The following is a 27,019-nucleotide window of genomic DNA, read 5'->3' on the forward strand; positions in this document are numbered from 1 at the left end:
GAGTTCAGCCGTTTCCCCATGAACTCCTGCTTCCTTTTATAAAAGTGGAAAAAGTCAAAATAGGAGAAGTGATTCTTTGGTTTTGTAGTTACCTTCAGATACAAATGAAGAAGAATAGATTTAAAAATTTATGTGTCGTTGATTTAGCCTGTCTTAGTGGCTTCCTTTGTGACAAAAAGAAAGGAACGTTTATGGTTTTTAAATTTTTTTTTGTAGCCGCCCGCAGCCACAAGTCAACTGGATTCACCTGAAAGGGGGGCTGAGAATGAAAGGGGAAGGACGGCGAGAAGAGATAAGGACAAGACAAAGTTCTCTGATCAAGGCCCCAAGCTTTAATGTTCCGCTCTCAATTTAAAGGGGAAGACCCAACCCACAACCCCTCCTGGTTTCAGATGGGTGGGATAATCCATAGTCCGTTCCAGGTCATGGCCGGGGATGTCTCAAGGCAAGCCCAGGGGCAGTTCTGCTGTGTTCCGGGCAGCCAAGGTGGGTAACTCCACCTAGATCCCGTCACTTGACCTTGCTGTGGCAACCAAGGTCTCTCAGTCCTGCTCATGGTGGGGAGAGTACATTTTTTCTTATTTATTCGAATATAATTATTTCTGGCCATAATTATCAGGAAAGAACATACACACTACTATAGCAACTAAGAACTTACTTCTAAATGATACCGGAATATTTAAGGTTAAGAATTTGTGGGTGGAAAACAGCTCAATAGTGGAGGGCTTCCTAGAATGCACAAAGTTTGGTGTTCAGTCCCCAGCACTACAGAAGAGGGAGGAAAGCTTTGGAGGCATGCACAGGTTCTTAGAGACTATAATTTATAAAACTCTGAAGATAAAGGTAATGAAGGACAGGAGTCTCTTTTGAATTCATTTGAAAGAAATTGAATGAAAGGTTTACGAAGTGACACTCCATCCCCTCAGATGCTTGTTACAGGAGAGATTCACTTCTCACAGTGGCGTAATAAGCTGAGCCTGCTGCGGTAACACCTGGAATTGTTACTTTTACGTATGTGATAAAAATAGATAAGTAGGAAAGGCTTGAAAGCATGTCAATTGATATGTTAGTCCAATTGAAAGAAAAACCTCTTCTCTCTCTTGATAGCACAGAATTTCCAGTATAATGTACTTTCGCTATACTGAAGGTAAAATAGAGATATTTTATTCTATGGCATGGAGAGGAAAAAACCAAATCCATTTCTTTTCCCACTCAACAATTATGTGGGAAATCATGTGGGACTATGAAAACCCAGATTTCCAAACCATTCTGGTCCAGTGAGTGTATCTTAGCATCCAGGAATCTGTGTTATTTTACCCTGAGCCAGGCATAGTGGTGCATGCCTACAACCCCTGCACTTTGGAGGCCGAGGCAGGAGATCACCATGAGTTTGAGGACAGCATTGGATCGCTTCTTTTGGCTAAGATCAAGTGGAGAACAGCATTGGTATCTTATCCTATATATTATATAGAAAGACTTGTCTCAGAAAAACAAAACAAAACAAAAAACCTAAAACAAAAATCTCTCCAGATAAATGTGAGGTATTTGACCGTCAGTATGTCTTGGGAACTACTGGTGTGGGGCAAGGGAGGGATACCTGGATATTTCTGCTAATATTTATTTACATATTATTATGTGTGTGAGCATGTACACAGGGGTGGCACATCTGCTACCATGTGTATGTGGATGGAGGTTAGAGAACAATTTGGTATGTATGTAGCTGAGGACAAGCTAAGGACAGTTCCTGATCCTTCTGCCGCCGTCTCTACAGAGGTTATAGTCATACACCAGGATGCCCAACTCAATCATTGCCTTGCTTGGTCTTGATGGATTTTTATGTTTGGTTTGATTTTTCAGACAGAATCTTATAGAGCTCGTAATAGCCTCAAACTCACTATGTAACTAAGTATGGCTTTGAACTCCTGTCTCTCAGATGCTGAGATTACAGTTGTATGCCACCACATCTGGCTGAAAAACTTTATTCCACAACTTACATATTGACGATTTTTCTCTTTTCCTTGTTCAAATAAAGAGTTAATTTAACCCGTGAGCCTCTAAAAGTGTTCTATGGTACTTAGGATGCAATGTGAAATTTGTAAGTTTCAGATTTAACAGATGTGTCCCTCAAGAGAAGACTTTTACTTGCTCCCTATTGCCCTCCTTTCTCTCAGTTATGTATGTATGTACGTATGTATGTATGTATGTATGTATGTATGTATGTTCGTTCCACGGCACGAATATGAAGGTTAGGGAACAACTTGCATCAGTCAGTTCTCTCTTTCCACAGTAAGTATCTTGGACCTCAAACTGGCTTGGTGTTAAGAGCCCTTACCTGCTGAACTCCTCTTTTTCATAATTTGACACAGGTCTAAGTAATCCACACTGGTTGCTGGGAGACTAGTCCGGGACGGTCTGGAAGAAAAGAGTGTGAAATATTGGAGGCAGATAGGATTAAGATTATATTTTATGAAACTGTCAAAAACTAAACAAAAGATGTTTCTAAAATGAAACCAGCGTGAGCCTCTAGACTGGTGGGAAGAACCTCTTTCTCACTTTCTCGCTTACGGAAGAGCAGGGTTGAACTAGAAAGAGGCACAGAAGAGGTGCACTTTGACAGCAGAGAAACAAAATCAGCAAAGGAATGCAGGAGCGAGTCTGCAAACCCGCTGGCTTTCCCGCCTAAACGGCGAGGGGGTGGCGCCGACATGTGGGCGGGACCGAGGTCAGGGCGGGCCCCCAGGCGAGGGCGGAGTCTTGACTCGGGGCGGGATCCGGCGCGTGGGCGGGCCCCAGGGGAGGGCGGGGTTGCTTCTCCGCCCCTCCCCATTTTTTCCCCACTCGGTTCCTCCCTGCTACGTTTCAGCAAGATCCCGACAGGCCCAGCGGCTAAGGGAGTCACGTGAGAGTGGGCGGAGGACGCAGAACGGGGCTCCACGGCTTGTGCGTCTCTATGGTTGTCAGAGGTGGGCGGCATTCTCCGAGTTGCTGCTAAAGCTGGAGCGCGGACGGGTGAGTGTGAGGACTCTGATCGCCCGGCGGAGACAGGTTTAGGGGAGGGGACGCCGGCACGTTTGGGGGACGAGCCTTTCGTGTGGCTCCGAGATCCGGCCACTTTTCAGGTCCACTGGGGACTGCTGTCTTGGTGATGCTGCTGGTGACATGCTGAGGGGACTCTCGGTCCTCCGCTCCCTTCACCCCATCATCCCCTATCGCTGTCAGGGAGAACTTGTCGTTGCCCGCCTTCTAACCTCAGAGTGCATCCTCTCTACCCGCTGCGAGGACACGGGGATAGCTCTCATGGGTTCTCCGGGAATTCGTGGATATGGTCAGAAGTGGATAGAGGAGTTTACAGCTGCGACAAAAAGATAAGCACATTTATCACTGATAAAGAAAAGGGAGGAAATTATTGGCTTCTTAGGAGAGCAAAACGAACTACAGACTTCTTGGACTGTTCCGTTTTTATCCTCACCAGCAACTTCGCGTTCTCATTCTCTTTTCTCTGTTTGTGTCCAGTCCCAGTCGGGGCTACCCACACGATGTTTCTAGAATGAACCAGGTATTATTGATTATATGGCATGCTAGAAGAAGAGTTTACGGCGGACTGTGTGTTATAATAAGTTGTCACCTTTATAAATCCTAGGGTTTGTTTGTCTACAGTCCCTTTCAGGTGCTTGAAGTGCAAATATTTGTACATGTAAATAGAGCAAACATTCTATAATTAAGAGCAAATCATTTTCTTCCTGGGACGCTTCGGAAAGACCCATTCCTCCCGCCCCCCGTTTGTTTATAAATAGATGTTTTGATCCACTTCTGGGATGGCTCCCTTTATAAACCTATGAACAAAAAAGAATTCAAACAAAACAAAGGAGGCCAGAACATTTTCCCGGATAAGTGGCATTCTAAACTCTTTAGGATAAGATTCTAGCACCTGCACCACGTTGTTCACACCTGCAAACATTCAGGATGGTCATGTCGGCCAGCTGTTTGTTTGTTATATCTCAAATGCTGACAATCAGTGAAACCTAAACTCCCCAACAGATATCTTTCATCTCCTGCACAAACTCTTTTCTAATGCTGCGAAATCACCTCCCTGTCTGACCCCGCCCCATCACTCGGTTTGGCCTTAAAGGCTGAATCTTTCCTTTCCTTTTTGTTTGTTTGTTTGTTTGTTTGTTTTCGAGACAGGGTTTCTCTGTATAGCCCTGGCTGTCCTGGAGCTCACTCTGTAGACCAGGCTGGCCTCGAACTCAGAAATTCGCCCGCCTCTGCCTCCCAAGTGTTCTTTTTTTTTTTTTTAAAGATTTATTTATTTATTTATTTATTTAATGTATATGAGTACACCATCTCTAGATACACCATTACAGATGATTGTGAGCCACCATGTGGTTGCTAGGAATTGAACTCAGAACCTATGGAAGAGCAGTCGTTGCTTTTTAACCACTGAGCCATCTCTCCAACCCAAAGTCTGAATCTCTCTGTCTCAGACCACTGAATGGTGGGTAGGATTACAGGCCTGCCCAGACCTTGCAGGCTTCAATAGGTTCAGTCCCCACTTCTCATAAATCTTTGTTTCTGTTTCACTTAAAGACATTACCCTGGCTACCTACTGATGCCAAGAAAGTATCATCAATGCCTAAGTATCTGTACAGAAGATCGTAACATGCAAAATATTATTAGCAGAAAGTGGAGATTCCAGAATGGCTTGTGTGCCTAGAGAGAATGCTAGAAACCAATAAAGGCTGGTAAAAGCAAGAGCATCACTGCCTTCATTGCTGTCTTCCTATAATTTCATGGAGTGGTTACTGTATTCGGTAAATCCATCTATCTATCCATTCATCTATCCACCCATCCATCCATCCATCTATTGAGACAATGTTTCACTGTGTTGCCTTGAACTCCTGGGTATAAACACCCTGCCTCGGGCTCTGTAACTTGCTTTCTTATACTTAAGAGGAAAAAAAAACCCTAATAATATATAATTCCTCAAGTAATTGAATATCACATGAAATAATTATAACCGTTATATTTAACTGAACAACTACTTCAGACCTTTGTAGTCATTTTAAAGACTCAAGTAATTAATGATGCTGCTCTCCTCTCCAACTCTCACAGTGGCTGGATACTTAATGGCAGTCTTCTGCCTTAGGCTCCTGAGTGCTGGGATTATAGGCATGTGCCCCAGGCTGTCAGTAAAGCCTGCCATCCTGCCATTCACATATATATATTTTTTTTTTCATTCACTTTTAAACTGTGAAGTTAGTTTTAGCTCTTGAACGGTTTTTACAGTGTTGCATGCACATGCTAAAAATACTATCCATTTCCCCTCAAAGAGTTATTTGGTATACCTCCTTTTATATAAAAGTACTTTAAAAAAAAGGTTTTCCACAGCATCCCCCCATCTCATAATAGAAATAGCTATCTTGCCAAAGAAAAATAATGGATTCTTTTCTAATAGGTGTTCCATTTTAGTAAATCATGAGGGAAAAAATGTTAATTCTTTAAAAACACTAAAAGTTACTCTCTGGGCATGTTTGAGAAGCATGAGCATTATCTTGGAATGGTTTTTGTTTCTTATAAAAATAGTGTGTTCTGTTCAAAAGTGGAAACATTACAGAAAAAAAAAAAAAGTAGCATTGGGCTGAGTGTGGTGGTGCAGGCCTTTAATCTGAGCTCTCCAGACGCAGAGGCCGGCAGATGTCTTTGTGAGTTCCACACCATCCTGGTCCATACATGAGTTTCAGGCCATCCAGAGCTACATAGTGACAGCGTATCTCAAATTTAAAAAAAATCACACACACACACATACACACACATCAAGTCATGGTTATAACTGATCTCCAGAATCATTTCCCTTTTGGGGGATATAATTGGGAACTCTAGGAAAATGCTGAAACTTGGCCTCATACTCCTTAGGAAAGGTTAGCAGTAGGTTTGCACCCTGCATCCAACTGTAGAAACCCCGAGGAGATCCTCAGTGGCCAGCAGTGCCAGCTTCTGCCTTCGGTCATCCTAGGGGCGACAGAACGCGTTTTGTGGTCAGGCTTGGGTTTCTTTTTTACCGTGGACTAGGAGAAAGGACAACATGGTCTCACACCACACAAATTAATGGGGAGGTGGAGGGGAGTATTTGGTTCCTAAGGAAAAACAGTTGCGGTGTTACGTCCTGCTGTATGAAGGTGGAAACAATAGATATGTATAAGTATTTGTATTCTAACTGAAGCAATCTTCTTCACCTTCGAAATATAAATTACTTACTTATATTTGTAGTTTGGGTGTTGACGTCTGCTTTTGAAATATCTATTAACTTAGAAAATTTGAAATTTGAGCCCTTCCTTTGTATAGATGTGTATTGTTATTACATGTGTGGTATCTTGGCTCTGGAGTATTTTTTAAATTTTATGTGTATGGGTGTTTTGCCAGCATGTATATCTGTGCACTGTGTATGTGCCTGGTGACTGGGGAGGCTAGAAGAGGGCATCGGATTCCTTGAAACTGGAGTTATATGTAGTTGTGAGCCACCATATGGATGCTGGAAACAGAACCCGGGTCCTTAACAAGAGCAACAAGTGCTCTTAACTAATGAGCCATCTTTCCAGCCCTCAAGTATTTGAGTGCTATAACCTGTAATATAGTGTAACCTTGGCCAGTTTGTCTCTGTTTCTTTTTCCTCAGCACATGCTCTGTTACTGAGCTACAGCTTATGTGCCAAGCTCATAATTACTGGTACTTTTTGTATTGTAGGTTAACTTGACTAAGTGACTACAGCTTATAAATAGCGAATACAGATATTTTTAAGTCCTTGAAAAGCTGTGTGATCAATAAGAGTAAATTCTAGGTCCTCTGCATTATTCTACTGACAAGTCTCTTGGTGTAGAGACTATGTTGTGTTGATCATTGCATGAAAATCAATCCTATAATTCACTGTTTGCTGTCAAATGGGTGTTAACTTTAAAACTGTTAACGTGAGTGTCTTGTTTTCTATCCTTTTATGTTTTGTTGTAATGACTCATTATATTTTAGGGGGACTATAATTAAAATGATGTACCGCTTATTGTCTTATTTTCAATGGAAGGAAATGTCGTTGGCAGCTTAGTTCAGTGGGTGCTAGCCGCTGTACTGGCTGCTGACACTGGCCACAGAGGTTCTGTCGAGGTGTGCTCCAATGCCCAACTCCATCCCTTCTTAACTGTGAGCTGGATAACCACACCTCTGTGCCTGAGAGTGTCCTATTGCACATGGGAGTGACTATGCCTTTCTCTTGTGTGGACAAGGTGACTTAGCATATAATGAGTGTATGGATATGTAGCATTCAAATTACATGTGTCAATAATAGCAGAAATAGTGTCTTAAGGGATTTAAGTTTTCTAATTTTTAGAATTTTTGTCTTGTGTGTGTGTGTGTGTTTAAAATATATAAATGCCTAAGCAGTGAATTAGATTACCCTTCAAGTTGTCTTGATTTTAAGATAATTGAATTCCATGTTACATACATGTCAATGAACTGGAAGATTTGTTAAACTCTCTTATTAAGAAAGTTCTCAGGTGTGTGAAGAATCCAAGAGTGATAACAGATTTCCCAGTTTAAAGAGGGCGATACATTTTATTAACTTATATTTATACATGTGTGTGTTTGCCAGCGTGCCTACCCTTGGTCCTGTAAAGAAGAATCGATGCTTTCAACACAGGATATCCTGGGTACTTGCTGATAGAAGAGATAACAGTGTAAAATGTAACTTACAGAACAGAAGGCAACGGTGGAATTGGAGAACCATGAGACGTGATTAAGTGTAATTAGTGATCTGGCATTGGGAGTTAAATGTTGCTACATACGGAGGTGTGTTGACCTCCTTTTTCTTACAAATCTAAATATTTTCCGAGCTAAAACTAGCAAGTTCAAAGTGAGTTTTACTATTTGAAACTGAAACTTGTGGAGCTGGAGAGATGGCTCAGTGGTTAAGAGCACTGGCTGCTCTTCCAGAGAACCCAGGTTCGGTTCCCAGCACCTACACAGAGGCTCTTGACTGTAACTGTCCAACATCTTCTGACCTCCCTGGGGTCCAGGCATGCACAGACATCCAGGGATGATACCCAATACAAATGAAAATAATTTTCAAGTAAAACAAAATAAAAAAACATTTAAACTTTATTATTATTTTTTAAAGATAAGGCTCAACTGGCCTCAAACTCACAGCAATCCTTCTGTCTCAGCCGCCTAAGTGCTAAGATTACAGGTGTGATCAAAAATGTGGGGATGGAGACTGAGGCTTTCCAGTAACATTTGACAAATTGTGCTTAGGTTGATGAGGTGACTGAGCAGGTGAAAGTGCGGACTTTGCAAGACTCATGATGACCTGAGATCCATTCCATGCTGGAGGAAGAGAACCAAACCCTGAACATGCAAAACACATACGTGCGCCTATACCCCTTAAAAAATAGTGCAGCATCCTTTGGATGAAAGAACCCCACTGCTGCCCTTTACTAAAGTTTGCACTCCATCGCCCTCAGTGATGGTGGAGAACTAACCCTGATTACTTGGCAGGGCTCCTGAGGAGTCAGTAGTGCCAGCCACTTATAAGCACGTTTAGCTGCCAGTTGTTTTCTTAGTAAAAAGTGTAGAAACAGGGAGTGGGCAGTGGGGTAAGCAGGAGACAAAGTTTACAATGATGCCGGGATTCAGACTCCGGAGACCAGCATCAGAGTGCAGACCTACCTTTATTGTTTATTACATGAGTGTGTATAGCTTTTTAGCCAATTAGAGTATGTTTACGTATTCAAGAGCAAATCGGGGTACAACCTGTGTTGTTTAGCAGAATCTGACTTGCCTGTCCAGGAGCCTGTAGGAGAGGGTCCAGTCCCCTGGGGGGATTTCTGTGAAAATGGGAAGCAGCCACCACTCTGGCCTTGGGTCTTTTGTGCTGTCTCAGTGGCATGCGGGGAGCCATGTCAGATCAGATACCGTATACAGTGGATCAGGAGTCTCGGGAGCCTGTGTGCCTTGCTCTCTGTCCCACTTCCTCCTCCACCAGGTTCCTCCATATCCTCCACAAAAAGCACTGTAGAAAGTGGGACATCTGTCGTCTTAACTGAGAATCGGATTGTGTGAAGAACTGTCAAGTGCTATGTATGTGCTGTGGCCCTCTGTCTTGGAGCCCGTAGGTGTCTGCCAGGAACAAGACTTCTAAAAGGTGACTGACTGCATCTGGATGGCTGTGGTGAAAGGCTAGTTTTGCTGACTATGGGCAGTGTCTCTGGACCCAAAGAGAGCACACCACTCTTCTTAAAACTGAGGGTAGTCGTGCTCAAGATGAAAGAGAATTCTGCTTGGGCAAGAGGTGTGTGCATGTGTATAAAGCAGAAAAACACAGAAACTCCTGGTGGAAATCAGATCAAAACCAGAATGATCTGGAGAAAGGTGACCAGGCATGAAACAGTAGCATGGTTCATACACTAAAATACATTAAGAAAGCATTACTAATTTGTTTGTAATCATTGTCTTATAGTTATAAAAGACAGTATTATAAAGATGTTTTGGGGCAAAATGTTGACCATAATTTCCTTTGGAAGGTTCAGAATAAATACCCAGAATAGCTGGGTATGTAATTCCAGCACTAAAAGTGGAGGCAGGAATCTCACAAGTTAAGTTATCCATAGCAAACAGGAGGCTGGGGCTAGCGTCCTCAAAATCAAAACAAAGCAACACAAACTCAGCCTGAGAGAAGCGGATGAGGCAGACATGAAGACATGGTTACTCTAGGTGATGCGCATAGCGCTGTTCATAATAGCTGCATCCCTTGATCTCTGCTTAGCCGTCTTATTGCCAGCACTGCTTATGTCTTTACAGTTAATCTCACGGGCTTTGTGGAGTGTGCACACTCCACAGAGTGTACCCAGCATTTGAAGAAGCAATTCAGTTGTCAGTGCTTTGACATGGCTCCCATCGCCCCTTTAGCCTAGAGGTTTTCATTCCGTGCTCTGTAGAAAACAACTCTTCCCCATTAATAATTTCTTTCTTGACTACATGTTTTCTTAGGCTCAGATTAAAAATGGGAGTAAACTCCCAAGTACTGCACATTCTGTAGTAAGGTGAAGTGTTATTTATTTATGGGTTAAGAGAGTAGATTGTAGAATCTTGAATGCTATTGTGGGAAATCTCAGTTTCTACTGTAAGGAATTAGCTAAATATTCTAACCTTGTGAATCTAGATTTCATTTTATTTGCTTAAGCCTGCACTAGTTTCTTTCCCATATATGGGAATATATGTACACATATATACATACATACATACATACATATATACATATGTTATATATATATATACATATATATACATACATGTACATATACACACACATATATATATATATATATCATTGGAGATGTATATATATAAAACTGTTGGATATATATATCCATCTGTACTTTTTGTTTGCTTTTAAGTCAAGGTCTGTGTACCCCTAGCAGTACCCTTAACAGTGATCCTCCTGCCTCCATTCCAGTTCCCCTGTGCCTAGGACTACAAATGTGCAGCATCACACTCAGTTATTTTGCTCAATATTAAGCTATCCACATTATTTCTATAGGAAGGGTAGGAAGACAGTCAGACAAGTAATTACTAGATCTGGGTTTGTTTCCCAGTTTGTTGCTGCTAGCTTTCTGTTCTTAAGTTGGTAACATCTCCTTTCTGGCTTGTTGCCTTTCACACTGAAATCTTGAAAATTTCTGAGATCACTTTCATCTCTTAATAGTCTAGTACATTATTCCCTCCCCCTTTCTATGTCAATCATTGTTTGAGAGTGTTGGAGACCACCATGTGCTAAATCCTCTTGTCAAACTGTTTACGGTTTTTTGTTATCTTAAGGTTTGTTTATTTTTACTTATGTCTAAGTGTTTGCCTCTATGTCTGTGCAGCGTGTACATGCAGTACCCACAGCGACCAGAAGAGGGTGTTGGGCCTCAGGAACTGGAGTTGGAGATGGTTGTCAGCCACCATGTTGGTACTGATAACCAAATCTGGGTCCCCTGCAAGTGCAGTACCTTCTCTTAACCACTGAGCCACCTCTCCATCCTCCTGGAGCTGGAGGTACAGGCAGTTGTTAACTGTCCTGTGGGTGCTGGGAATTGAACCAGGGTTCTCAGGAAGAGCACTCAGTGCTCTTAACCACCAAGCCATCTCTCCAGCCCCTTGTATTACCGTCTAATTTCCAATTCCACTCCTAGGTACACACATAAAATAAAATTAAAAAAAAAAAAAGAGGATTCAAATAAATACTTGGGTATCAACAACATTATTCCCAATAACCAAAGTGTAAACAACCCAAGTATTTATTGATGGAAGATGGATGAGCAGAACGGGGCCTGCTCTGCAATGGGATAGTTTCAAAAGATAGACTGTTGTGGAATATGCCACAATGTGGATGAAACTTGGTAACATTATACCAAGTAAAATGGCCAGATACAAAAGTGCACCATTGGTAAAGGAGGCATTGGAGGAGGAGGAAGAGGAGGAGGAGGAGGAGGAGGAGGAGGAGGAGGAGGAGGAGGAGGAGGAGGAGGCAGAGATGGTGATACAGTATCCCACTCCTGAGGATTTTTTTTTTTTTTTTTTTTTTTTTTGGTTTTTCGAGACAGGGTTTCTCTGTATAGCCTTGGCTGTCCTGGAACTCACTCTGTAGACCAAGCTGGCCTCGAACTCAGAAATCTGCCTGCCTCTGCCTCCCAAGTGCTGGGATTAAAGGTGTGCACCACCACTGCCTGGCATGAGGAATTTTCATATTGGAAATTAACCACAGTTTTGCATTCTTAGCGGCAGTGCATCCAAGTTCCACTTTTTCTCCGTTTATTCTCTGTGTTAGTTTCTGATAGTCTGCTGGGTAAAGTGTCACAGTGTGGCCTTATTTGCCCCCTTCCCTCTCTCTCTGGCCCTGCTCACTCTGTCCCAAAGGCTTTTTGGGGTTTTTTTGTTTGTTTGTTTGTTTCTTTTGTTGTTGTTGTTGTTGTTGTTTTATTATGTGTAAGTACACTGTAGCTGTCTTCAGACACACCAGAAGAGGGCATCAAATCCCATTACATATGGTTGTGAGCCACCATGTGGTTGCTGGGATTTGAACTCAGGACCTCTGGAAGAGCAGTCAGTGCTCTTAACTGCTGAGCCATCTCTCCAGCCCCTCAGTGTGGTTTTGAAGTACATTTTCCTTCTGACTCATAATGAATATTTGTCCATTCAAGTCTTCTGCCCATATTTAATCGGATCATGTGTTGTTGGACCCGGACCACCCCGCAACCCCTGCCTTGACAAAATAGTCACATGTGGCCCAGGCTAGCCTTAAACTCTTCATATAAGCAAGGATGGCCTGAAATGCTGGATCCTCCTTTCTCTACCTCCCAAGTGCAGAGATGACTACCTGCAGGTTAGAGCCTCAGTCCCACTAGATTGGGCTTCCCTCTCCTCACAAGCAGTAAGCCCCCATGTCCCTGCAGCTCCTGTGTGACTCGGCTGTGCAGATCTCACACTTCCTGCTTGAATTTGATCATTTGCTGCAAGAATCTCCAGAGTTCCGGGGAATGTTCTACTTAGGATTTTAGAGTGTGTGTGCTTGTTCTTGTGCGTATAGACAGGCATCGTGGAGATCAGAGGACAGCTTGCAGGAGCTGGTTCTCTCCTTCCACTCTGTGGGTCCAGGGATTAAACTCCGGTCCTTAGCCTTGGTGGCAAGTGTCCTCTGATCTATATTCTTTGCTGGTTAACAGACAATTCAGAAAAACCCATGGGAGAAGTGGGATCGGAGTTTGTTCCTGGGCCTGGAATACGATCTTGTTTAACCCTGCCAGCAAGATGAACAAGTTGTCCTTGAGATGGCTGGACGCAACAACTGTCTCCTTACAAGGCGTCCCTGAGATGACTGGAGTCAGACAGCTGTTTACAACAGAAGCTGTGTAGCTATTGGGACGTCTAGTGTTCAGTAGCTAATCCCACTACACTGGCCTGGGGCCTTGGATTTACTTTCTCCCTGTGATTAAGTGGAGTCTGAAAACAAAATGGTAGCACTTAGGATAAGTTCCTTTTACTTGTTCCCAAGAATAGAAAACTACACTCTGAGAGCCCAGTGGTTTTAGAGAGCTATGTGCCAGGAATCAGCAAGAAGGGCAAATAACTGCTCGTCACAAATGGCAGCATCGCAAAGATAGGTAATGTCTTCTTAATTCACTCTTTGAATTCTAGTTAAAAAGATGATATTTACATAGGTTTATATATTTATGTAATATTTTATTTTAATTAGTCTCTCTCTCTCTCTCTCTCTCTCTCTCTCTCTCCCTCTCCCTCTCCCTCTCCCTCTCCCTCTCCCTCTCCCTCTCCCTCTCCCTCTCCCTCTCCCTCTCCCTCTCCCTCTCCCTCTCCCTCTCCCTCTCCCTCTCCCTCTCCCTCTCCCTCTCCCTCTCCCTCTCCCTGTCTCTCTTTCTTTCTCTTTTTCCTGGAACTTACTGACAGAGTGAGACCAGGCTGGACTTGAACTCATAAATCTCAGAAATCTGCCCACGTCTGCCTCCCGAGGGCTGGCATTAAAGGTGTGTGCCACACAGACAAACCAAATAATCTTTTTTCTTATTTTTTTCAAGACAGGGTTTCTCTGTGTAGCCCTGGCTGTCCTGGAACTCACTCTGTAGACCAAGATGGCCTCAAACTCAGAAATCCACCTGCCTCTACCTCCCAAGTGCTGGGACTAAAGGCGTGCGCCACCACTGCCCTGGTTTTTTCTCTTTTTATTTTGTTTGTTTGCTTGCTTGCTTGCTTGCTTGCTTGCTGGAGACAGAACCTCAGTATGTAACCCAGATTGGCCCTGGGATTCCCTGTGTAGCTGAGGCTGATGTCATATTCTCCATCTCCTTGTCCTTCTGGTCTCTGAATTGCAGCTGTGTGTACCATGCCTGGCTAGCAGCATTGACTTCTGTTACTTTCTAGGCAAACATTTATTTATAATTTACTTCATGTTACACATTGTGCTCAGGTGTGTGTGTGTATGTGTGTGAGCGTGCATGCGTGCGTGCATACGCACATGTGAGTGGATGATGCATGTGCACATGTGTCTGAAGAGACCCAAGGAAGAATTCAGCACCCTGCTGGACCTTTCTCTGCATTGGTCCCTTGAGACAGGAAGCTGGAGCTAGGCTGTCAGTCAGCAAACCTCTGCAATCCTCCTGTCTGTGTTTCCACTGTGTGTCTCTGTGCTTGGGAGGAGGTGTCACAGGCACACACATTAGTAGCCGTGCCCAGCTTTTTATGTGAGTGATGAGGATTTGAACTCAGGTCCTCATGCTTGTAAGGGAGGTACTCTTGCCTGCTGCACCATCTCTGTAGCCCTCATCCTGGCCATTTGTGGTGACTTATTATCCATATTTCCCTTGGTAAGCACATAATTGCCATCAGTAATGAAACATAGTCCTGAGTTCCTGAAGAATTGTTGTCCATTAAGAGGTCAAGATGGTTAAGCCTGATCGCTAGAACTGATTAATTATGTAGAGTAGGATATTTATGGGCCTCTGTTTATTAGAGCAAAACAGACTGAAACAAAGCACACAGCAGCAGCTCGTACTGTTCTGCGTGTTCGGTTTCTCATTGTCTCGTTTGAGTTTAATGAAGTCCCAAAGTCTACAACAGCACTGTAAGTGAGCAGGAGACTCTTGTTAAGTGCCTGGCCAAGAGGGGGTGTGGCCCCAGTGACAGAGGAGGCAGACTTGGAGCATCTGAGCCCACTATTGTAAGAACAGCTTCTTAACATAGCAAAACACCTCCCCCTTTTCTTCGAAAGAAAAAGTACCTGGGAAACTTGAAGTTAGAGCAAAAGTTAAAGTCCAGTGGGGGCGGGAGAGCGAGTAGGCATCTATCCTGTGAAATCCCTCAGATGGTTTGTCAGCCTGGCATGTTTGTTCTTAGAGAGACCATAAATAGAGGCAAATTGTTGTAAGGGAGTATGTATAGCAGTGTTTACTTCTGTGAATACTAGGGAAAGGACACGGAATGGTTATTTATATAAGAAAAGGCTTCATTTGGCAGACATATATACCTGATATATGTGTGTGATTGTCTATAAACACATTATCCTTACAGATTGGCCTGTACTACAAGTAATTCTTCTTGGCTGAACGTGACCATGAGTGATATGTCATTGACTCACACGTTTATTCCTACACAAAATTGTTACTATGTTTTCTGGATGAGTACCCTTTTCCCCTTGTGGAAATTGAGCCTACTACAAATGGCAGATGAGAAGGGATTGGGAGGGGCACTTGAACAGCAGAATCCTCGGCAGACGCAAGGAGACAGTCTTACTCAGTCTGATCCCTTTATTCTGTCCTCTTGTGCCGTTTCTATACCTCAGAGTCTGAGCGTTTGATCTCGGACCACTCATACAGTGTTCTGACTCTGTGTTCTGTGAAGAATTAAGTGCATCTGTGCTGGCCACTGTTTGGCATTTTTCCTTTACTAAAAATGTACTCTTCCTGGGTCAGTCTCAGCATTTTTGAAGTTTAGCTTTAGTCACCCAGTTATCTTGACATGTTAAAGCTTTATTGACAAAACACATTGTATCCTAAACAGATTGTCACATTGTGATTAGCTGATATGTAAATCACAAATGAAGCTATAGCTGTCAGCTTACATGAGCCATTTGATTGTTTCTATCATAATTAGCTCTACCTAATAACTTTCATGTGGTTACATGTCATTATATATATGTGTGTGTGAGTATATGTGCACATGAGTGTGTGTGTGTGTGTATGTGCACAAGTGTGTGTGTTTGTTTTAAGACAGTGTATTTTGTAGCACTCAGACTCACACAAATCCACCTGCCTACCTCTCTACTTCTGGAATTAAAGGCATATGCCACCATGCCTGACTTAAGACATATCATACATATAATAATAATGATAATGATAATAATAACAACAATTTTCAAATTTAAATACATTTGCATACTATTTAATAAATATGTCCTTTGTTGTAGAGGCATTAACCATGAACCTTGGATGGAAGAGAAGATTGTTTTTTTCACATACACATACACCATATAGAAATCCTTTAACCAGACATTGGTGGTTTTAGCCTATAGTCCAGCTAATTGGGAGGCAGATAGAGAAAGATATCTTGAGTTCAAGGTAGGCTGGATAAAACTTCCTAATTGTTCTCTTTTACAAAACAGATCTCATTCTGTAGCCTGTGCTGTCCGCAGACTCATCACTGTCTTCTGCCTCCGCCACACACACACACACACACACACACACACACACACACACACACTTTAAAAAATAATTGTAGAAATATAATTCATGTGCAACTGTCATCTAGGTTTGGGCTCAAAAAACAAAAAGCAGACAAGAAACCGAACCTATTCCTTTGGGGCTGGAGAGAGAAGGTTAAGAGCACTTGTTGCTCTTCCAGAGGACCCAGGTTGGGTTTCCAGTACCCACATGTTGGCTCATAACTATTGTAACTCCAGTTCCAGGGATCCAGAGCTGCCTTCTAGCTTCCATGGACACCAGGCACACACATGGTACACACATATGCATGCACACAAACACACATACATGTAAAATAAAAATAAATATTTGAAAAGTTTTAAATGTCTATATCCTCGACTCCAGAAGTATCATTTCCTTGTTGAGATGGTCCCTATCTTTGTATATGCTTAGCTTTTAGCAGCGAATGTAATCAATAATCAAGATTAGAATAGCTCCCTTACCTCCAGAGAGTCCCTTGTGCCCCTTTGAGGTCATCCTGTTCTCTCGCCCTCTGACCTTCAACACCCACTGATCTGATTTTTTTGTTATCTTTTCTAGAATGTAATATCAGTGAGATCCTACAGTGGACAGTGTGGCTTTTAAAAGCCTCCAAAATTATTATACAGCAAAATGGACTCCTGTTTTTCTTTAGTACAATCCTACAGAATGGGATACATGACTTTTAATGGTACAGACTCGTTTCACCATTACCACAAGATGTAAAAGCCTTTGCAAGCGGCTCTCTCATGCCATCTTTGTCTGGTCAGAGCTTCTCATATCTCCACTCCTTGGCATCATTGGTGTGTGTGTGTGTGTGTGTGTGTGTGTGTGTGTGTGTGCACGTGTGTGTGCACGCACACGCATGTGTGCAGCGTTCACTGTTTGAGACTGGCTGTTTGAATTCAGTAGAATGCTTTTGAAATTCATCTGAATTGTTGTATGTATCACAAATCTATTCTTTTTTTAAACAATTTTTTGTTGTTGTTTTATGTGTATGAATGTTTCTACCTGCATGTGTGTCTATGCACTGAACACACACCTGGTCCCCATGCAGGCCAAAGAAAGAAGGCAGAGGATGTCCTGGAACTGAGGTACAGTTGGTTTTATGCTGTCTTGTGGGTGCTGCAACTCAAACGCAGGTCCTCTGGAGGAGCAACACAAACTCTTAGCCATTGAGCCATCTCTCCAGCCTTGACAAATCTATGCTTGACTATAGGTGTGTTCAGTTCTACAGCTGTACCACAGTTTATCCATTCAGCTGTTGTAAGACATTGAACATTTTCCTTTTGGGCAACTTAGAGAGCTTCTATAAACACTCGTATGCAGATTATTCTTCTTTTTAAAATAAAGTTCTATTTTTCTCGAGGGTAAATGTCTTCAGCTGAATTGCTGCTCTTGTGGGGGCAGCATGTTTAACCTGAGAAGACAGCAGCTGTCTTCCAGAGGGCCTCTGCCATTCTGCATCCCCAATGTCCAGCAGCTCTCTTTGCTTTGTGTCCTCGCTGTACCTAGATGGTTGTCTTTCTCCTGGGCATTCAAATGGCTGTACCACGGTGTCTCCTTGTGTTTTTAATCTTTCGCTAATGCCCAGTGATACTGAATACTTTTTAAATATGGCTGCCTATGAATGTAGCTGCTGTCAACATTTGTTTCTAAGATTTCTGTGAATATGTTTTTGTGGATCGCTGTCTCTATGCAGCTGAGGGCAGGCACAAGGTAAGGCTAGAGCTATGGTTGCACAGTGGATAAAGAAGGCAGGCTGGGAGTTGTAGGGATGGGAGAGATAGAGACACACAGGGAAAAGGAAGGAAGATAGAGGAAGAGAAGGACGGACCAGGTCCACGTGGCTTTAAATATGAATATCATAGAAGGGCTGGATTAATACAGGACAGTTTGTCCAGTCTAGGTGGGCAGCTTATATCAGTTGGCTCGGAGTTCATTTGTGTGGGCGTTTTGTGGGTTGAGAATTTACTGATATAAACCTGACTGATAAATTACAAGCCTCTAGAGTTTTGATTTTACCGGGTTACTGGGATTTGTGACAGCTAACCACAGGGGGTGGATGTCTGGGAATGCAAGCAGGAGCCACAGCCATAGAACCTCAAGTTGGGTGGCCACAGCATTGGGGGCGAGGAAACTGCTTCACTGGAGCATAGCCGGTGCTAACGTGGGGGCTTTTTTTAATCTTTCTCACAACATGTTTTCTTAGGGTAAATGCCTAAAATTTAGATTACACTTTTCATAAATTGTTAAAAAAAAAAAAAATAGGTAGAAATAGAGGAACACTGAATGCAAGCAGAGGATACACAATCGACTCTTCTCAGTGACTCAGCCAGGTACTCCCCAGCAAACCCGGGGTCACTGCAGACCTTGTTAGCATGCCAGAATATCATGCTGCACACCATGAAGCAAAGTGAACAACAGAACAGTTGGAAACCAAGAATGCTGTTCCTGTTGAGGCGTGAGGTGGTTCCAGGACAGCAGGAGTCTACCCCATCCTCTCACTACTGGACAAGTACACACTAAAGAACAAGCAGTCAGAGAAAAACCACACAGTATATTCGAAACATGATGGGCTTCAGGACATAGTACTCCAAAACATGACTGTAGGAGTCAAAATATGTCACGTGGCATGTGCCTCTGGACATAAGGATCATTTCAAGCACATTATTTTAAGAAACCGCAGTTATAAAAGAAGATCTGAAAACTGAATTTTCTAAGACATTTATATGTACAAAGGAAATCTCCATTTAATGGGGTATCTCTGGGAAGAGAGGGCTGACTGAGTCACTGGAGACTTCTCAGTGCAGACAGCACCCACTGAAGTCTGCACTCACAATGGTACTCTAAAAAAACATAATATTCCTTTATATTGCTTCGTTGTGAATTTCCCATCATGGGTATCAATCCTACTCCTCTCTCTCTCTCTGTCTCTCCACATCCCTTGCAACCCCCTACCAAAGAGAATAAACACCCAAAATTAACTAAACTACAGAAACATCTTGTTGTGGAAGCTGCAGTGTGTCACAGTGTGTCCCACAGTGTACCCTTTTGTCCACACATCTTTACTTGCAAATGTTCACTGCAGTGAGTCACTGGTCTGGTGTGAGGCTTCTGGTGTCTGCTACACCAACAATCCTGGATCTTCACCCACACTTCTCTTGGATAGCCGGTTGTTGCCCTGTGTCATGGAGATCCGTTGTGACTTTGGATCTGCCGGATCAGGCCCTTTGTGTGCTCCAGCAGTTTACAGATGAGATATAGATGCTGGGGTGAGCCAACTTCAAACCCTGGATCTGGACCTGGATGTCAGCTGAGTTGGTCAGCTTGCCAGCTCTCCCTCACCCACACTACCATGTGAGCTCTCCAGCACTGTCCTGGCTAGCTCACTCAATGCCATAGTTGTCAAGGGGCTGACTCAGTTCTCCTGTTCTCACACTCTTGGGGCTGGCTCACCGGTGCCCATACCACCAGTGCCAGCTCTGCTGTATTGCCCAGGGCCCACTCTCCTGAGCCAGTAAGGGGTAGGGCCAGCTCTCCCTTGGCTCACCCTTGCTCAGGCACCAGGACCAGCTGCTCTACTGTGCTACCAAGGCATTGTGCAGGGCCTGCTCTCCTGAGTACTGCAGCCAGTGAGGGGCTGGGTCAGCTCTGCACAGCCCTTAGACACCAACATGGTCCCAGATGGCAGCCAAGGATGTCTGCATGGTCTTCGGTGGTAATGTGAGCCATGGGACTGACACAGACCCCCACTGCTATGTGGCCATGGACCCAGCCACGGCCCTCAGCAGCAGTATGGGCCAGAAGTTAACCATGGCCTCAGGCCTCATGGCAGGCCCCTCCCATCAGGCTGGTCCTCACCATCTCTCTTCTCCAGTTCACCTCTCTTCATAATGTTTCTCTGTCTCCTATCTCTCTACTACATACTTGCACATTGTAATGGCTTCTGTGAACAGAACTAGCAGGCTTCTGGGTGTCTTCCACATACGTCGCCCCATGACGGTACTCTTAACACTATTGTTGGTTAGCAGGGTTTGAACCCGAAGTATTTTTAACTTTTGTACATGTGTATATTGAGCACACTCCCCCGTATAGCTCCATCTTTCCTTCCCCCTCTCTCTCTTCCCATTGTTTGCTGTATCCCTGTGGCAGGCATGTCCAGCCTATAGGCTTTGAGACAGCCTACCACAGACTCATAAAGTTAAAACATGTTTTTTTGTGTGATTTTTCTTTTTTCTTTCTTCTTTCTTTCTTTTCTTTTCTTTTCTTTTTTTTTCTTTTTTTTTTCTTTTTTTGTAATTTGCACTGTTTTTATTAAAACTTTTTGTAAGTGACATCATTTTGCAATGCCAAAGGGGACAAATTGGAGCCAGTTAAGGCATGATGTCACATGCCTTTAATTCCAGCCCCATTACTTGGAAGGCAGAGATGGGTAGATCTGAGTTGAGGGCAGCTTGGTCAATCTATATAGTGAGTTCTAGGCCAGCCAGGGATATGCAGGAAGACCCTGTCTCAAATGGTGGGTATGGTGGGTAGGAGGTGCTTTTGCATTTATATCATATATGTGTACATAATTTTTGCATCTATATAAGACTTACAAACTACAGAAAGCATGCACTCTTTGTCTTTCTGAGACTGGCTTAGTTTACTTCCTATGACTATCTGCAATTGTGTCCATCTTCCTGCAAGCAACAACTTTGTTCTCTATGGCTGAGAAAATCCCATTGCATTGGCTGACCACAGTTTCCTCATTCAGTCTTCTGCTGTTGCACCTCTTGGTTGCCAGCATAGCATAGGGTCTTGGGTTTGCTCCACAGGTCTCAACCGCTGCACTGCACCTCCAGCTCTGGTCCTCTCCTTAAAGGGGCTGCTTTGTTCCAGAGGTGGATGGGATTTTTGTTGCCTCTGAAACAAATGTTTGAGATCTGCTCATCCCTGACTTTTCTCTGTGTGTCCAGGATCTGTGTGCTTTTATGTTTTCCTTGGTCTCAGCCAAGAACTCATGTAGGGTGGAGGCGATAAGATAAGAAGGCAGGCAGTCTGATCATGTTTCGGGAGTTCCCAGCCATAGAGCCCAGTCCTGGGAGACTCACCCGCATTAAGAGAAAACAACATAATGTATATACATGGAAAAGTGAATTTATTTACAGTTTTGGCCAAAGCCAGAGAGAAAATATCTGTCATCTTGACCACGGCAGAATTACAACTTACAGAAATGATGCAGCAAGCGCCAGGAAACGTGCATGTGCAGATTTCAGTGTGTGCCCCAGTTACCAGAACTGGATAGCCCTTCTCCTGGGAGATGTGCCAGGGTCCTTGGGATAGGCCAGTTTCACCCCCAGCATGATAATTTCCGCCAGTGATCATCATACCTGGGGCCCCAATGCACTCAGACATGATGAAAATTTTCTGTTGTTTTATTCCTGAATCTCTCAGGATTCCTCTTCTATGGTTCTATCTAAAGAACTTTTAGTAGGTTGTATGTTCTGTTCTGTTTTTAGAGCATGTCCATGGACAGATGATTCTAAAATATCATACTTTGACAATATAGGTGTTACAACTGTCAGTTGAATAATAGGAAAAATGTTGATTTTATTTCTGTCTGTCTGTCTGTCTGTCTGTGTGCACACAGCCTTAGCAAACAGCTGACCTAATTAGGTTCAAGCTTCAGATTTTACTTTATCTTCTAAGAGTTGTCAATCCAACACTTGTCATGGGGAATAAATTATATGGATTTATGTATTTTTTAGAAAGAGGGCCCAAAGCATTTTCTGATGGAGTCTGCCTGATAGTTTAAGAGGGAAGAAGCCAAGGATAACTTATGCCTGTGTCTGGGCTTGAATGACTAGATGTTTGGTTTTTAGAGATGAAAGGAGTAAATTGGTAAAATCTGGATTCCTGTTTGGGACTAAACTAAATTGGAGATGCCCATCAAGTAGGAGCTTAAACCTAGCTGTGACCTTATGGAAAGCATAGGCTAGAGATGACCTTTTGAGAAGAATTTACATATAAGTGCAACTTAAAGCTATAGGATATGAGGAGGTTGTCTAGGATGAGAAGATACAAAGGGAAAGTTGGTCCTCAGACAGCCTTGGAGACCTCTGAAAGGTAGGTCTTAGTCAGGGTTTCTGTTGCTCTGATGAAGCACCATGGCAGAAAAGCAAGCTGGAGAGGAAAGGTTTATTTGGCTTACATTTCCACATCACAGTTCATCACCAGAGGAAGTCAGGACAGGAACTCAAGCAGGGCAGGAACCTGGATGCAGGAGCTGATGCAGGGTTACTCCCCATGGCTTCCTCAGCCTGCTTTCTTATAGAATCCAGGACCACCAGCCCAGGGATGGAACCATCTACAGTGGGCTGGGCCCTCCCTTATCAACCACTAAATAAGAAAATCCCTTACAGCCTGATCTTACGGAGGCATTTTCTCAACTGTGGCTCCCTTCTCTCTGGGGTGACTCTAGCTTGTGTGGGGCTGACATAAGCCAGCCAGCACAGTAGGTAGGCATTCAGCAAAGAGAGCCAGGTGTAGGAAAGTGGAAGGAGGCAGGGAAGAGCACTTAAAGCACTGCTACTGCTGCCTATGGCCAAGCATGACTTCACTTGCTGCCTGAAAGAGCAGCCTGGGGAAACAGCTGAAACAACAGGTTGCCCTTAACAGCCTGACCACGCGAACTTACACACGTCAACTATAGCATGCGTGCGTCCCTTTCAAAGACAAAAGCTGACTGCCATGTAGGCTTCTGTAAGCTCTTGCTTGCTCACCCCACTGTGGCTTCAGAGCTTAAGTGAGACTGCAGCTGGACCTGAGGGAAGGTTTTCAGGAATCATCCTGGCTTCGGTGCCCTGGTGACATCTCTCTTCCACTCTTGCTGGTGTCCACCAGTGACATTGCTTCTTTCCCACTTATTCTAGTGTTCTTATTCTAGAAAGATTCCCATATTGTATCAATAGAATTAGGAGAATGTGATGTTATAGCAAGCATAGTTAGTCATCACTTACCCATGGGGATACATTCTGAAATGGTCCATGAACACTTCAGAGTTGTATTTGCATTATCTATGGCATCACTAAGCCTGTGTGTCTGTGTCTGTGTCTGTGTCTGTGTCTGTGTCTGTCTATGTATGTAATGAGATAGAGAATCTCACTATGTAGCCCTGACTAGTCTGGAACTTGCTATGTAGACCAGGCTTACCTTGAACTCAGAGATTCACCGGCCTCGGCCTCCCAAATGCTGGGATTAAACAATCTGAGCATCCATTTATAGATGGAGTCAGACCATGACCCAGAGTGGTATATGACTATTTTGAAGGTGAAGGAGTAATTATCTTTTCAGGTGCTTCTTAAAAATAAGGCAGGATCAGGACAGAAATTAGCTAGGGTTTGGCAATATGAAGATTACCCTGATAAGAGTGTAACATTAACTGTGATAACAGTAAGAGTGGCATTGGCTGGATCAGCAGGACTAACAATCTCACTGCAGTGTTACACGGAGGCTGGACTCTAGGAGAGACAACTGAGTTAAGATGTTGTTGAGCAAGCCTGGGGGGACTGAGGCATAACTGTAGAATATGGGGTTAAGTGAGGACTTAAGTCTTTTTCATTTCATTTATTAAATTAGTAACGTGCAGGCTAGTCCCTATGGAGGTCAGATGGCAACTCTGGGGAAGTGGCTCTCTGTCCTGTATGGGATCTGAGGAGCAGACTCAGGTCAAGGTTTGCACACGGACACTTGCTATGCCATCTTGTAATATTTCAGAAATCCAGTAAAAAGGAAAGATCTAGAAAAAGAGTTTCTTTTCCTTCTTCTGTAATTTACCCTTTACAGTTTAGTTTGCCTTTTGTAACCATTCCCTGGAGGCTGTCCTCCTGTTAACTCAGATTCGCCTTCAAGATGCTCTGCTAGTCTAGTCTGGTGTAGTAGTGACTATGGTTTCAGCTACTCAGAAAGCCTGAGGCAAGAGCATTGCTCGAGTCCAGGAGTTTGAGGCCAGCCTGGGCATCGTAGTGAAATCCCATCCCAACAACGATGACGGGCATTCTGTGGACAAAGGTATTTCAGCTTTCTTGGTAGACTGTGTACCTGAATCCAGATCATGCTGTGGACTTGAGTGCTTAGTGCTCCTGAAGTGTAATGAGCTATACACACAACGTAGTGCTTTCAGCTGACTACCTTTTAAAATGGATGGGGAAGGAAAACTACTCTTCCTTTAGCTTCGAGGTCTTCACTTGGGTTCATTGTAATGAAAAATAGATTAGTGAAGGGAAAAAGAAAAAGAAGATGGCAGCTTATTAACATACTTATATATATATGGGAAAATGAGATCATTTCAAAGAGATAGAGTAGACTTCAAGGTTAATTCGATCCTCTGCTGAAACCAAGGGGTCTTTTGCCTGCACCTCCTGTTTTAAAGGAGGATCACTGGATTTCAGTTGCGAACCACCGCGTCTGGCTTTTTGAAGGTGGGTTCTGTCAAGCTTGTGCTGTGGCCTCTCTCTGGGCTCTGTCAGGCTTGTACTATGGCCTCTGCCCTCTGAACTCTCCCACTGCCCTCTCCTCATTCTCCAGGGCTCCTCTCAGACTATGCTTTCTTATCACAAGAGGTTTTTTTTTTTCAAAGAAAAAAATTCTCTCTCTCTCTCTCAATCTCTGTCTCTCAATCTCTCTCTCTGTCTCTCTCTGTCTCTCTGTCTCTCTCTCTCTCTCTCTCTCTCTCTCTCTCTCTCTCTCTCTCTCTCTCGTGTGTGTGTGTGTGTGTGTGTGTGTGTGTGTGTGTGTGTGATAAAAACTCTCACTTTGGCACTCAAAGATCTTCTCAATTGAATGTGGCTGACCTAGTCTCCCGGTTGTCTCAGAGCAGCTCTGCAGCCTGTGTGCTGGCTCTATTCCTTTTTGTCACATTGAGACAAAAGGAGTCCTTTCTTCTGGTGATGACCACAGTCTCTCCAGCCATATGTGTTCTGTATGCTCCTTGTTACTGCTGCCAGAAGCAAAGCTATTCATATCTACACATGCAGACATCTGGGAAATGTTCATTTAAAAATGAATCAGAAAAAAAAAAAAGATTCAGAAGTTATTGGGTAGGAGGAAAAGATAAGGTCGGCCTCTATGTTGGGTTTGATTAGCACATGTACAGAAATGGGAGATGAGCTCTGGGGTCCGGGAGGCTACTGGGATTGTGTAACTGAGGCTTAAGTCACAGGAAGTAAATGTGTCCCCATTTGGTCTGTACAGACAGCAGATAAAATTCCAACGATGAAAGTGGACCTGGCCAGGGACCTTCCCTCAGCCCTAGGAAAGAGTCAGCAACAGGCTAGTGACTGAGTCTGATGTGAGTCCCGATAGCCAAATACAGTTATTTTAGTAAATTAGAGGTTGTTAATATACATAAATATTAGAAGTAAGAACCTGTGTGATTAATACTATACAGATGTTTCTCATGTGGAAATAGTTAAGTAGTGCTAGCCTGTATATGCCTAACTGTGTGTCTACAAAAGGAATAAAAAAACATTTAGAGGAAACTCAGAACTGAGTTGTGAAGCAGATCTATGGGTAAATATATTGTCTTGGGTAGATGCATGCCAAGTCCAGGGTAATTTAAATTACAAAGCAGTGTGCTGTGTATTGGGGAACTGGACCATGCAGGGTGGAGAAGGGGCCTGGAGGGAGAGGTGAGTAACTCTAGTGCATACCTTACCAGAGGTGAAAGGCTCTGCCTTCCTCTACATCTGCCTGGATAGAGAAGGAAAAACCAGTTGTGGCCTCCAGGTCATTGTTGAGAAGGAAAAAAATCATTTTTCAATAATTCTTTTGATGGAAGTGCTTAAAAAGACCCTAAGGTTTGGGAATGTCCCTGACTTTCTGCCCTCCGATCAGAATTTTGAGCTGATCCAAGGCTGGCAATGACATGAGATAAAAGCTGACTGAGCAGCCTCTGCCATTTCTAGTCTTTGTTGCTGTGTTGGTGTCTGCATGTGGAGGCCAGAGGCCAGCCTCAGCCTTGGCCATGATCTTTAGGCACCATCTACTATCTGGCTGTGGATTTGTTGTTGTTGTTGGGTTTTGTTGGTTTGATTTGTTCTTGAGACAGGGTGTCCCTGGCCCAGAGTTTGTCAAAGCTGCCCATCAATCTATCTGCCTGTCCTGATTTGTTTTGTTGGAGTTTAGTTGTTGTTGTGGGACAGAGTTTCACTGTGTAGCCCTGGCTGGCCTGGAGCTCACTATGTAGATAACTCCAGAGTGCTGGATTAAAGGCGTGCACCAGTATGCTAGGGCTTAAAAAAAATCAGCATGGGCTCTGAGAACTGATGAGGTCTTCTTGTGTTTATAAAGTACCACGGAGCCCCCACATTCCCACACCCATTTATAATTTATTTCTACTTTTTAGATAGCATTTTATAAATATTATTTTTAAAATGTTTCAAGGAGCTGGCAAGATGGCTTAGCTGTTACAGACCCTTGCCACCAAGCCTAACAGCCTGAGTTCAATTTCTGGGACACACATGGAGGTAGAAGAGAACTGACTTTGAAGACCCCCCATACTCGGGAGACCCTTCCTCAAGCCTCCGGAATCGCGACCACCCAAAAATCACAAGAAACCATACCTGGATGCAATCAGTAGAGGTTTATTAGGGGAGGAGCCGGCGGTCAAAAACGGCAAGCTCTTTAGCTCCAAGAGCAGGGTTTTTGGCCCCGTGTGGTAGGTTAAAGGGTCTTTTATAGCATGGGGTGGGGGCAGGAAGGCATTT

The 27,019-nt window shown here is 43.5% G+C and overlaps 1 protein-coding gene across 2 annotated transcripts in view; it reads left to right on the forward strand.

Moving 5' to 3' along the window:
* Positions 1-2,784: 2,784 nt before the first annotated feature.
* The window catches only part of Micu1 (mitochondrial calcium uptake 1), a 156,929-nt gene continuing 132,694 nt past the window's right edge, over positions 2,785-27,019 (forward strand). The window contains exon 1 of one of the 2 annotated variants that reach the window (XM_034523998.2): positions 2,785-3,009. The gene's annotated coding sequence lies outside the window, so the exon portion shown is untranslated. The remainder of the gene's footprint in view (positions 3,010-27,019) is intronic. The other variant, XM_076916794.1, reaches the window with a different exon arrangement.

The sequence above is a fragment of the Arvicanthis niloticus genome, chromosome 20, assembly GCF_011762505.2.
Source record: "Arvicanthis niloticus isolate mArvNil1 chromosome 20, mArvNil1.pat.X, whole genome shotgun sequence".
NCBI classification, from domain to species: domain Eukaryota; kingdom Metazoa; phylum Chordata; class Mammalia; order Rodentia; family Muridae; genus Arvicanthis; species Arvicanthis niloticus.